The 14,482-nt window shown below is 39.8% G+C and overlaps 1 long non-coding RNA gene across 4 annotated transcripts; it reads left to right on the forward strand.

Annotated features, from left to right (window-relative positions):
- The first annotated feature begins 1,057 nt into the window (after positions 1 to 1,057).
- Positions 1,058 to 12,674, forward strand: LOC130437648 (uncharacterized). Of its 4 annotated transcripts, none has more exons than XR_008909213.1 (7): positions 1,059 to 1,192; positions 1,575 to 2,795; positions 2,924 to 3,025; positions 3,117 to 3,172; positions 3,307 to 3,362; positions 4,061 to 4,115; positions 12,017 to 12,674. It is a non-coding gene; the product is annotated as an uncharacterized LOC130437648 (long non-coding RNA). The 4 variants fall into 4 exon arrangements; XR_008909212.1 differs by having other exon boundaries at positions 1,060 to 1,192; positions 1,575 to 1,685; positions 1,996 to 2,795; positions 2,924 to 3,172; XR_008909211.1 differs by having other exon boundaries at positions 1,058 to 1,192; positions 2,924 to 3,172.
- Positions 12,675 to 14,482: the final 1,808 nt, after the last annotated feature.

Below are 14,482 nucleotides of genomic sequence, written 5' to 3' on the forward strand. Positions count from 1 at the left end.
TGCAACTAACACGGCGAAGCAGTTTCTCGTGCATTGTTATATTTTAAGCGAACTGACATGATGTGAACATTAACCGCAACTAAGCCACCGATCCGGCCATTCAAGTCCCGTGTCACACACAGCCGCGAACATACCGGTTACAGTTTTGTGACATTGGCACTATATTTAGCATCCACTTAAGGTGCACAGCTTTTATTCAGTTGGAGAGGATCGTTTTCTCAGCATCTATCTTGTGCAGTATGTGCGCGGCGGATAAGATAAACATTCAGTTTACTGAAACTCGGGCGATTCATCATCGAGTATAACACAGAATTTAAGTTTGTTTGGATACACGAACATGAACAAAGTTTGTTGGCGGAGATTGGGCACTACAGGGGAAAATAACAACCACTCAATAATGTCGATGTACGGTTACTTTGTCAAACAATGTTACAGTGTAAATCAGGATAACATTTTAAAAGTGTTTAAATGTTTAAAAAGTGACTAAATGTCAACGTGTAGTATCATGGGTAGTTCCTGTCTTCACAACAAAGACAAAAAATATATATAAATGGAAAAAAGCTTTATTGTTCTCAGTTCAGTTATAATATGACTGCAAGTCTGCATGATGAACCTATAAACCTAATGCTTATTGTCGCTTAGTGTCGTAGTAAGTACAATTTTGACTGTATTATTTGTGTCCCCTTCAAAAATTGCTCTTGAGAAATTTTATATGTATCGTCCCCCCCTACTGTTAAATGAGATTTCCGCCCATGTGGCTTACTGCCGTTGGACCTCTGTTGGTGCAGCAGACTTTCAAGACATGTTTTATTTATTTATTTTTACAGTCAACGTAATCTTAAGGATGGAATATACTGGCTAAATAGTTTAATTTAATATAATCGTTGTCTAATAATTATTTAATAAAAGTATAAATGAAGTAAACTTTAGTATAAAAAACTTTTTTTTCAGTTAAATCAAAAGGCTTTTAATTTGCAATTTAATGATAATTTAATGAGATTTAATAGTTTATGTAGTATATTAATCCCGTATGTAGCCTAAATGATGCTTGATTAATGGGTGTGCGTTGCGAGCTGGACATTCGTGTGGCATTCAAACGCTGTAGCGGAGGTAGTTACCATGGAAACGGGGCGGCACCAGGAACTGACAAGCAGCAAGCTTTGTTTCTGACGGTTTTCTTCAGTGTTTTCAGGTAAATTAAGTCACTTAAATCACACAAATAATGCCCAAAACTATTATTGACACTTTTATTACTTGTTCTTGACACGTATCTTTTGAACATTTACTTATTTATTTACTTAGAAAGGGTTTTATGTGTTTAAGAAAAAAGTCCGTTAGCATCCGTTTTCAGAAGAGGCTAACGTTAACTCAATAGCTCTAGCGCTTGTTTATCAAAGTTTGGGCTTCTAATAACGTCTTTATTTTGTAGATGAGAGGTTATGATAGCTTTTTGTACATGTTGTCAATGTATTATTGGATGTATTTATGTGCGATGTAACCTTCTGCAACTTACATGGAGCACAGAAATGTGCTGCAACTAATTCAAGCGTGTTTTGATGTTTTATCATAAACAGATATGGTCAGAAAGTTGTTTTTCTGATTTCATGAGTGACAAAATAACACATTGAAGAGAATGTTGAGATTTCAACACTTCTTAGGGGGGTTACAGAGAGGTAGACTTGAGGGTGAGTTGAGAAAGCTACAATCATTAAATCACCTTTTTTTTTTACAACATTTGACCATGCATATTTACCGCACGTTTTTTCTCATTTTTTTTTTTACAGTTACACATGAGTGACATTGAATTAGCAATACTAAATGAATAAGTAAACCTAAAATGCTTAAATTCTGTTATTTTAGCAAATTTATTTTTGTATATTTTCTGAATACTATACTTTTTGTTTTCAGTGTTTTGTCTTTACTCTTGTTTGTTTTCTTTTAATGAATCTGGAACTGCATACTAAATTTTCTTGACTCTACATGTTATGTTTGTAGATTCTTCCTCGCTGATGGCCAAGCAGCAGAGGTGGAGCAGACCTCCTGTCAGAAAACATATCTAAAGCGCTGTAAACCATATGACTAAAACCACAAACATATATACACTACTGTTTAAATGTTTTAGTTTATGATTTTAGTTTAGTTTAGTTGGACAAAAAATACAGCATAAACTGAAATATTGTTAAATATTATCACTATTTAAATGAGATGTTTTTTATGTGAATATGTAGCAAAGTGTTTTATTTCTGTGATGTTAGGCTGAATGTTCAGCATCAGTAGTCAATTATTCAGTGTCCCATGAATTTTTCTTGAGCAGCAAATCAGCGTATTAGAATGATAAATAAGCCAAGTAAGATCACAAAACTTTGGACTAGTCCATCATACTGAAAGCATTTTACTCATAGACTCTCCCACTTTGAAACTAGATTTAATCACATCTTTTTAGTCAAGCATTCACATAACACATCTTGTAACCTTGTTCTCCAGTAATGAAAGTTTTTTCCGGGGGCGGAGTCCGGCACGCAAATTTCATTTGCCAATTTCATTGGCCTGTTTCAAAACCAGTCGAAGTGATCGGTTCTCAAGGCCAAACCCCATCTGTCGGTTCGACACAACATCGAGAGACCGACAGAAAGGGAACCGTGTTTCAGACAAAACCTTAAATTAAGTAGTATTTCATACCTTTACTATTTTTGTTTCTTCTTCAGAAATTGCATCACTGCTATGCTGTGATTAAATTTCCTGAAGATAACACTGTTAATGTTGAGCCTCCCACGTGGCTTGGTATAACAAATGAGGTATAACCTATTATTCTCATCTAATGCTTCAATATTTTACTGTTGTATGTGTTTAATTAGTCAGCAAAAACATCTTGTAGTAGGTGGATATCATTTTAATTGTTACATTAATTTATTTTTCTAATCAGGCTGTGTATAGCTATTGGCCATGTAAAAACTTTACAGCCAAGGTGAAACGAAGAGATAGACATAATTCTACACTTTGGTCGCAGCATGTTGCAGCTGTTCTGGTATATGCAGTTATGAAGGATTTGTTCGAGGTTTCTTATGTTTTTGTGGTTTATGCTGATTGTCTTTTAGTGATCTATTCTTTATTTCCAGACAGCTATGAAGAAGCTAGGTGCAAAATAAACCAAGCAACCATGACTTCAAACTTGGTGAGTGACAAAACTTTGGTCGCAGCATGTTGCAGCTGTTCTGGTATATGCAGTTATGAAGGATTTGTTTGAGGTTTCTTATGTTTTTGTGGTTTATGCTGATTGTCTTTTAGTGATCTATTCTTTATTTCCAGACAGCTATGAAGAAGCTAGGTGCAAAATAAACCAAGCAACCATGACTTCAAACTTGGTGAGTGACAAAGATGAAAGTCATATTCAAAGAAAAAGAAGACCACTAGCATGATATCAGAGAGCATTAGCTATTGTTACAGTACAGTCTTTTTGTTAATACAGAATTAATACACTACAAGTTGCATTTATTGTTAACCTTTTTATAGACACTTGTGATTAACAAAATGTAAGTACAGATATTTGTCTGTGTTACATGCAGCTGTTCTGAGTAAGACAACTGATTTTCTTTATTCTTTTAAAATATTTATATCCCATTATATGTCAACACATTGTTTGCATCACTCCCTTTTCTATATTTTGGACTATATATGAAAGTAGTGCAGAGTGTAAACTGGGTTTATCTCTTTAGGAGATGAAATTCTAACAATTTTTGCTTTTATGAAAGTATATTGTTGCTGTGCATTGTTACAACATTTTGTCAATTCACTGGCGGGTTGCAACTTAAAAGGTTGACCTTCTTGGCAGTGCTGTGAGGCAAGTGCTGCATTGAGATGTATCTGTGGTGGGTTTTTTCAGTGCCATTTAACTTTCTGGATTAATTGACAGCATTTTTGATGATGATGTTGATGTCCCAACAACACAAAAAATGCCCAGAATTGCAAGCAGAACCATGTGTTAATTGTTATAATGAGCTTATGTTTTCATAGCATAATGTTACCTACTATTGTTCTGCCATTTCTTTTTTTGGAGGGACAGATGAGGAAGGAAAGACCATCAGCACCAAAGACATGCATTCCAAGCACACCTATATGTAAGTTATTTATTTATAGCTTAGTTTCTCATTCCATACTGTAAATCCAATGTTGACCAAAACCCACTGTTACATATCAACAATGTAGTCACACCAAGAACAGAGTTTTTTAGTGACAGAACCACCGGCGCCTCTAGCACTATTTACTCGGGGGTCCTTGTTTGTAATCTAGCCTGGAAATATAATAATAGGAATTCAGTGACTGGACGTTTAAAACTCGCTGATGATGCTGTGTACACAATGTTGACTGCAGCCTCTCTCCCACATGTACTGAGTCTGATACACACACACAGGCACGCACAAAAAAACAAACCACGTGACAGATTTTAAGATAGCAAAAATGTATTTGATCAATTTGTGATGCAATATTTTTTTTACGAGGGTGCACAGATGTTGCCTGTCGCTCATGTGAGTCAGTGATCTCTGGCGGAAGGTGGACCTAGGCACTCATAAGGCGGAGTATGTGAGCGGTCATGGGCAGGAGTAAACAATGTGACATCAGATTGTTTTTGTCACTATTGAGGTGTAAAGCAGCCGGTCTCTTTCAGCCTTCGTCCGCTAAACTGCTGGCTTTTTAAAGCGTCTCCTCACCAATTACTGTTTTGAGACACAGATGATCATAATATGCACTCAACCTACTTACTCACCGTCTTTCCCGCACCTCTACCCCTCGGTGCAGACCTCTCTAAACCACAGACCCCTTGCCTAATGCCACAACGAGCCGCGCCTAACCGATCCAGTGGATAACTCGAAAATCCGTGGCATTGGATATGCGTCGAATTTCGACACAGCATTCATATTTCTGTATTCCACGCAGAATCGAACAGAGCTCTGCGTTCCACTCGCCCAAGATAAAACCTTGGGTCCGAGCACGTCAATCGAATTCTTGGGCATCAATCTGGACTCACTGAACTTTCAGGCATCCTTGCCCAAAGAAAAAAATGTATAGATCAATTCTGATCGCTTCCACTCTCCCAAACAACCCCCATTGTTCCAAACGCGAATTATTATTCGTTCTCGGCCACCTCAATTTCGCGATGCGTATCATCCCCCAAGGCCACCCGTTCATTTCGCACCTCTTCTCCCTAGCTTCCTCAGCTCATGCCCTAGAGGACTTAATAACCATAACCAGTGAATGCCATGACGAGCTCGGTTTATGGATAAAATTCCTTATTCAATGGAACGGTTTGTCCTTCTTTTACAAGGACATGCGCGCTCTCCCCGTCGACATTCAATTGTTCACCGACGCCGCCCCCCTCCGTTTGTTTCAGGGGATATTACCAAGGATGCTGGTTTGCCTCCACGTGGCCCCCCCAGCTCCTAGTATTGCCACAGTCACTATCGTCCTCAGCCTTATTCGAGCTGTACCCTCTCGTAGTCGCAGCTTTTTTGTGGGGGAAGGAGTGGTCCTCTTTAAGCATTATCGTTCATTGCGACAACGAAGCGACAGTGCACTGCATCAATAAAGGCCGTTCAGATTCTTCCGCACTGATGCCTTCCTTAGACACCTCACCTGGATATCGGCTAGCGATCAGTTCATTGTTGCTGCTAAACATGTTCCTGGTTCTGCACACCAAATAGTCGACGCTCTTTCCCGTTTTACCTTCCAGAAATTCAGGCGGCTGGCACCAGAAGCGGACCCCCTACCAACACCAGTACCTCCTTATTCAGAACTGATATTCCCGTAAATCACCCACTAAGAGCTCTCCTAGACTCTTCATTCAATTCTATCATCCAAGCCATCTCACTCAAGACCCTTCAGTCTTACATAACCGCGTGGAGGAGTTTTGAGTAACTCCACCAAACATACAACATGCCTTTTCCCGAGTTCTCCCTGCTTACTATTACCTCATTCATATCCTTCCTGAATATCAACAAAAACCTGCAAGACAGTTCAATTAAAGGGTACCTAAGTGGAATTCAAAAATATTTATCAACATTGCACTTTTGAACTGTTCTTATATCTTCTCATTTTATATAACATACAGACATCCAATGGGTTAATCTATGGCAATGTACATCATACAGTCCCTAACCAACAATATGATGAAATGTGTCTGCATTATTCACAGAAATGAAAGAGTGAACAAAAAGTTTGATATAAAAAATTTATTAAATCAACAAACAATAGTTTGAAATGCATTTCCCCGTCCAGCACATACATCTGCTTAACAAGAGCGATGTATTCTACATCTCCACGTTTTGTGGCATGCAGTGGGTGAACATTCCATCTCCGTTTTAGCCCTTTTTTTATAGTAGCAACAACACAAAATCTCCTACGTTTCCTTGTCGAGCAGCTTGTGTCTGTGTCAAACATTGTCTCCAGGCCTGAAACTATGTGTGTTCAGTCGATTAGACTCTTCAACCGTAGAATATTGTTTAGACAAGGGGACATAAGAAGTTTACATTCTTTCACCCATCCAGCCTTACCAAACCATCCTTGCCTACCTACATTTCAGGAGATCACAGGCAAAATCCCCATCCGACCCTCTCTTCATAGATGACTCCGGTCGTCCAGTCTCACGCTTTTGGTTCCAAAATCATCTTAAAACAGTCTTGCGCCAATCCGGCATCCCCGGAGAACTTTTCTCGAGCCATTCCTTTCGCATCGGCGCAGCTACCACAGCCGCCCAAAAAGATCTCTCCCAGCCTCAGATCCAAGCTCTTGGTCGCTGGACGTCAGAGGCCTTCAAAAGCTACATCCGGTCGGACCGCTCCCTCATCAAAGAAGCCCATCAGACCCTAATCTCCCAGATCATCTATCATCAACCTACCCTCATCCCGTTCACTCAGGAAGAACTCCTTCATTTCAGATCATTCACCCCCCCACAAGGGCCCGCGCCTCCATCTACATTCTGCAGCAGCAGACATCCCCCCCTTTAGAGCATAGCATCGCAGCAGCAACCGCCCCACACCGGCCCGTGTCTCCATCTATGTTCTGCAGCAGCAGATATCACTCACATAGAGGCCAGCATCGCACAGCCGACCGCCCCTCAAGGGCCCGCGCCTCCATCTATGTTCTGCAGCAGCAAACATCATTCACTTAGAGACCAGGATCGCAGCAGCAACCGCCCCACAAGGACCCATGCCTCCATCTATGTTCTACAGCATCGGACATCACTCCCTTAGAGGCCAGCATCGCAGCAGCGACCTCCCCACAAAATCCCGTGCCTACATCTATGTTCTGTAGCAGCAGACATCACTCCCTAGAGGCCTGCATCGCAGCAGAGACTGCCCCTCAAGGACCTGCACCTCAATCTACGTTCTGCATCAGCAGACATCTCTCACTTAGAGGCCAGCCTCACAGCAGCGACCACCCCACAAGGGCCCGTGCCTCCATCTAAACTCTTCCTCAGTAGTCTGAACTCATCTAGAAGCTAGTATCGCCTCAGCGACCACCCCCACAAGGGCCCCATGCTTCATTCATCTCTCTGATCAGCCGGCATCCTTCCTCCAGAAACCTAAAAATTCCCTTCTTCAGTAACATCTGGATTCTCTTCCAGACTCCGCAACATTGGCTTTCATACCAAGCAAGGCCGGGTCACCAGCAGCCTATACCAGCCTCGTTTTGGGGGGGGTGTACATATTGCGGCTGCTGTCCTGCACCAGTTGCATCTCTTGGGGGGAGTTTTCCGGGTTCAGGCTAGTGCCGGATTCGGAGCCCTCACCCCGGACAGGGGGAGTGCTCTGGGCTCAGAAGAATGAACAAGCTCAGAGCCCTCTCCCCGACAGCACGCCCAATACGCATACCCTCAAAACTACTCTTTATCTGCATAGGCGAACTCGTGAATGACGTCACGCATCAATGGTCCATCGTGTTCCGGTTTAAAACGACACCGGAGTGAACGCTTGCTAGAGACTAGACGATGCGAAGCAGCCGGGAAGCGATTGTGTTTTTGGCTCACAAGCTATTTTTTCTGTTTTGTACGTGCTGAGCTCTTAAGATTGACCCCACTTGTTGAGAAAAAGTGGTAAGAAAGAGGTCGTGCAATATAAACTGTAGGTTCGTATCACTTTGTATTAGACACAATAGTTAGGAGTAAGTGCCACCACATGTATGTTTTGTGCGGGCTGGCTAGAAAAGGTTCAGTAGGGCGTTTATACACTCTAGACCCGCTTTTTGTTTCTTTATTGTTAGTTTAGGTAAGAGGGCATGGTAACTAGTAGTTTCCCTTTTTTTATCTTTTCTTTGGTTTGGCACCACTCTCTTCCTGATTACCCCTTGGTCTTGTGTATTTCATTTCATATATCTATTGTAAATAGGGATGCACCGATCCGATACTCTGGATCGGAATTGGGGCCGATACGGGTCTTTTTGCTGGATCGGGTATCGGACTGACGGGTTCCCTTCAATTCGATCCTTTGCGATACCTGTGGATGTTACTCTAAAGCTTCAAAAAGGACTAGCTATCAGGAAATTACTATAAAAGTTGTCATGCAATGTATTCGATGTCATGTTTTTCGAAAGTGATCCGTGATTCTATTGTCCGGAACGTTAACATAGAGGCACCAGCCACCATAGTCAAATGTGTACCGGGAGCCAGAGCGCCCGACATCAAGTCAAATTTAAATGTGCTGGCTAAGGCAAATCGTAAATTCAGGAAGATTGTTATTCACGTCGGCACAAATGATGTTAGACTCCGTCAATCGGAGATTACTAAAGATAATATTAAAGAGGTGTTTGAGCTTGCAAGCACGATGTCAGACACTGTAATATTCTCTGGCCCCCTTACTGCTTACCGTGGTGATGAAATTTATAGCAGATTATCATCACTAAATGGCTGGTTGTCTGAGTGATGCCTGCAGAATAATATAGATTTTATAAATAACTGGAAGAGTTTTGAGGGCAGACCTGAGCTGTTGAAACGAGATGGTCTCCATCACTCCTGGGAAGGGGTTTCCCTCCTCTCTAGAAATTTGGCACACAGTCTTAATAATGCTAAAGGCTGACTACCTGGGGTCCAGGTCAGGAAGGAGACAGAATGGCTTAACCAACTGTCTGCTTGCCGTCTCGCATTGCAGAATACACAAAATATACAACATGTAATAATCCCTTCACACAAACATCATAAAATAGAGACTGTGTCTATCCCCAGGATTAGCAAACATAAGATAATGCGTAAACCTCTTGAAAGTAATTTAATAAACGTTAAACAAATCAACATGAACAAAATACAGATAATCAACTGTTAAGACTCGGATTGCTTAACATTAGATCTCTCTCAAATAAAGCACTTTTTGTTAACAATATGATAATCGATCATAAAATAGACATACTCTGAAACATGGCTAAAGCCAGATGATTATATTACTCTAAATTAATCCGTTCCCCAAGACTATTACTATGTTTACAAGCCTTGTCTAAAAGGTAGAGGGGGAGGTGTCGCTGCACTTCACAATAATTATTTTAGCATCTCTCAGAAGTCTAATTTTAAATCCAATTCTTTTGAAGTCATGGTACTTCACATATCACCACCTAATACTAAGGACAAAACATTTTTTAACAATGCAACCACAAGTGAAACCCGCTGAACAAACTAACTACAGCAACCCTAAGGATAAATTGCAATTAGTTTCTACCGTAGATCACGATGAACTGTCTAAAATCATTAGATCATCTAAATCAACAACATGCATGCTAGACCCTATACCTACAAAACTACTGAAAAAAATGCTCCCAGAAATTATAGATCCTCTTCTTAGTATTATTAACTCCTCTCTGACATTAGGACATGTGCCTAAAGCATTTAAGGTGGCTGTTATAAGGCCCCTTGTCAAAAAAAGAAAAACTCGACCCTAGAGAATTAGGAAATGACAGGCCTATATAGTAGTTTCAACTCAATTATGCTCCTTCCTCCAAAGGAATGACATTAATGAAGAATTCCAGTCTGGATTTCGAGCATGTCACAGTACAGAGACTGCTTTGATCAGAGTTACATATTATCTGCTTTTTGCGTCTTACCGTGGCTGTATTTCGTTATTGGTGCTGCTAGATCTTAGTGCTGCATTTGACACCCTTGAGCACAGCATACTCCTACATAGACTCGAAAATTATGTCGGCATTAACGGAATAGCATTGAAATGGTTTAAGTCTTAGTTATCTGACCGTTTTCAATTTGTAGCAATAAACAATGAGATGTCCCGTAAATCGCAAGTCCAGTACGGTCTACCACAGGGCTCAGTCTTAGGGCCTCTGCTCTTCGCATTTTACATGCTACCTCTAGGAGATTTAATAAAGTGACACAGAATTAGCTTTCACTGTTATGCTGATGATACTCAACTTTATATTTCCTCGAAGCCTCATGAACACAGCAGTTCCATCGAATAATGGAATGCATAGTCGATTTAAAAAACTGGATGAGTAACAATTTTTTACTACTGAACTCGGACAAAACAGAAGTGTTACTTACTGGACCGAAAACTGCCATGCGTAACAACCAAGAATACTGCTTAGCTATTGACGGATGCTCCATAAAATCCTCGTGCTGTCACTGTCAAATGCAGAGAAATTAATTCATGCATTCATGACATCAAGACTAGATTACTGTGATGCACTTTTAGGTGGTTGCCCTGCAGGCCTATTACAAAAACTCCAACTGGTTCAAAACGTGGCAGCTCGAGTTCTTACACATACAAAAAAGTATGAGCATATAACCCCGGTTCTGTCAACATTGCACTGGTTACCTATAAAGCATCGCATTAACTTTTATTTCCTATAAAGTCCTACATGGTCTAGCGCCGCAGTATTTGAGTGAACTTCTATTGTATTACAGTCCTCCACGTGCATTACGCTCTCAGGCGTCCTGCCAGTTGGTAATACCTAGAATTTCAAAATCAAGTGCAGGTGGTAGATCCTTTTCTTATCTAGCGCCTAAACTTTGGAATATTTTTTCCTGCACTGTCCGGGAGGCAGACAGACTCTGTCAGTTTAAATCTAGACTAAAGACGCATCTTTTCAATCTTGCATACACTACACTCCCATAATACTAATCCTCAGAGGATTTATCTGTGCTTTATGAGACCACATTTTTGTTTTGTATGTTTTTTTTAAGTTTAATACAGCACTTAATTACAACTAAAATATCATACTTTTCTACTTTTAAAAGTAAAAATACTTAAGTAAAGGCAAGTTGTAGATTTTAATGTACTCATGGATTAAAAGTTTAAAAACAACATTTATTTATGGACTGTAGTGAAGTATGATGTGCTTCATACTGTAGGGAAGTATTTTTTGTCTAAAGTACTCTGATAAAGTACAGATATTTTAAAATGTACTTGAAAGTAAACATGCTTAAGAACTATCCACCTCTGGCAATAAAAGATAAAATATGCAACTCTACTTTGATCAAGAAAAACAGTGCTAGTATCAGATCAGGATCGGTATCGACCGACACCCAGAATCCAGATATCGGGATCAGCAAGGAAAAAGTAGTATCGGTGCATCCATAATTTTAAATAGTCACAAGTTGTTTCTTATTGACGTCCTTTTTTTTAAATAAAATTTCTTCATAAGTATTTATTTTCATTATTATATTCATTAAACATGGCTACATACACCTTTGTGTTTAATAAATTGTTAAAACTTCATTTCGGTTGTAGCGTTTGTGTTCACCACTGCACCCACACACACCCACGGAATTCATTCAATTTAAATGTTGCCACCTCAAAACCCTTAGATTCCATCTGGGGGTCGTAACACCCGCCATAAGGCATTAAATGGATTAGCACCTCATTCAGAGACACTCAGTCATTTTAAGTCTAGAATAAAATATCTCTTAAATATACCATATACCTATTTCACTGCCCAAATAATTTTATGCCACAATAATTAGCTTACTCTGAACGAAACATAGTAATTCAATAATACCATATCTCTCCATATCTCATCCCTGAATTTACAGGGATTCCTGAGGCCACAGACCAGCCCCAACCCAGCCTGATGTATTAAATGTTCTTCCATGCACCATCGAGGGGACCAGGGCCCGCAGGCCAGCTTCATTCCAGACTGATGCTCCTCCCTGCACTGCCGTGGACTGATGTACCAACACACCCTGCCTCATTTTACTTAATATCAATGCTATATAATTATTTGATCTATTTTTACTAAATTTGTGTGCTTTGCAACAATGCAAATTTTGAAATTGAGTTAAATGTAAAAATAAAATATTAATTTTATTTAATATTTGTAATGTCAATAAATACTCTTTGAACCCGTTTAAAAAATATGTTGATTTGGAGACGGTAACGTCGTGTCAGGTCGTCACGTGGGTCCCCGCACTGTTAGATGCTCAAAGCTCAAGACGTTCGGTTAGACATAACATACAATATATTTTTAGAGTTATTGTACAATCCTTTTATGTAATTTAAATATTTGATTGTTGGTTTCCTTGTACTTTCTTCTGTCTTTTTCCAGTTTTAAAAACAATTTGTTGAATATTTTGTTTTGAAATATCATCACTTGTTGTGCTATACAAGTTCCGGTTGATATGGAAACAGGGCATGACTGGGCATGTGTATTGGCTGTCAAGAAAATAAATAATTAGTGTTTTAAAATTCTTATACTGACTGACCAGTTTTGGAGAATTTAATGTTTATCCTTTTAAAGACGTAGGATAAAAAACATTTTTTATTGACATTTGTAAAATCAATGTTACACAAAAGAAAATTGAGTGAGTTTAGTGATCAACACCCACCAATACATTCCACAGCCTTTTAGTCCCTCTCTAACTCTCATAATGCAGAAAAGTTTGGCCAAAGTCCCATCAGATTATATAGGGCAGGATGAAAGACCTCAGTTTTCCACAGGATTTTGCCGTATCCCCAATCCCCCTCACCCTAACATTCAAGCCTGGCAAGGGCAGCCATAAGCATCTTCAGAACTTTCAGTTGTGGAATGTAAATCAAATGGCCATGTGGCAGCATTGGCTAAAATGTTGAATTAAATTGACATCACGAGAAAGCACTCTTAAGACTATAGCGAACGTATTTAATTTGTTGTTGTAGTAGAGTAGGCGGGGCGAGACCGTGGTTCGAGTCCGGTGAGTAATTGTGAATTAGCGCCAGCTGTGCGCACACCGGGCTCGAATCACGTGGGAGATGGGAGCATATAAAAGGAACGAGCGACCGGACCGTCGAAGAGAGAAGACCGGGCCCGAACTTATGTTCATGTTTTGTTCGCCGGCGGTCGTCCTTGAGGGGCCGCCGGCTGTTATATTAATTTATTAAAGCTGCAGTATGTAACCTTGGTATTTGACCACAAGAGGGCGCATTTCCAACAATAACAAAGGCGAAGCTTGATGACGCTATGAAGCAGGTGACGATGGGAGATGTCGTTTTAAATGCGTTTTCGCCATAGCGATGTATCTAAATTGGGTAAACGAATCATGATCATTGATGAGGTAATTTATTTGTTTTTGTATTACCTGTATATCTGATCGTATTATTTTATGTCATCATAATTAATGAACTGCAAGGAACGTGAAATGTTATACTATATTATCCCGTTACAACTTACAGCTATTTGTTAAATGATTTGTTGGGTTAATGTTGTGCAGTGTTACGTGTTTATGGTTAATGCCGTGTTGTTTAACGTGCTCAAAGCAATCGTTCTAAAATAAATAATTGATTTGCTTACCTGTCTATCAATACACTCGCGAGAGCAGAGTCTCTGTCAAGTCCAAGATTGTCGCGCAGCTCTCTCCATCTCGAAAACGCCTGGCCGATATTTATCCTGGTTTTATTCCTCCGTTTGTCACACAGTCTGCGTGTATCCAAATATGGAAGCTTCCGTTTTACTGGCACTTCAGTACTCGCCAAAGAGTAATCGTGATCCATAACAACCACTTCCGCATTTGACCATGTGATATTCTGGTCTACACCGGAACAAAGTATAGAGCGGACATTGCGTCACTGAGAGGCGACATTTCTTTTCCGGGACGGCCAGTTATTTAAAATCGGAATTTCTCTGAAATAAAAAATCTTTAGAGAATTTTGAAATATTGTAAGTACACAACTGGAGGAAATATATCACACTGTGCAAGTTATTTTCTGAAATTTTATTACAAAATTATTACATACTGGAGCTTTAAATGTTTGCCGGTTCCTGCCTCCTTCCTTCCATTTTATTGAGATGTATTACAGTTGTGCTTCACTATTGTCTAACTACAAAGTTACTAACTACAAAACAGTAACTACAAAGTTAAAAGGGAGAAAATAGAGACAATGCAAATGACAATGAATTTAAAACAAGCTGCAAATGAACAAGTGGAAACACATAGGAGCTATACAAAATGGGGTGACCCTGCTTGTCCAAATAAGGCAAATCAATGTGCAGCAAGGGACATAAGAAATGTTATAATTGTTCAGAG

The sequence above is a fragment of the Triplophysa dalaica genome, chromosome 16 (genome assembly GCF_015846415.1).
Source record: "Triplophysa dalaica isolate WHDGS20190420 chromosome 16, ASM1584641v1, whole genome shotgun sequence".
Classification (NCBI taxonomy): domain Eukaryota; kingdom Metazoa; phylum Chordata; class Actinopteri; order Cypriniformes; family Nemacheilidae; genus Triplophysa; species Triplophysa dalaica.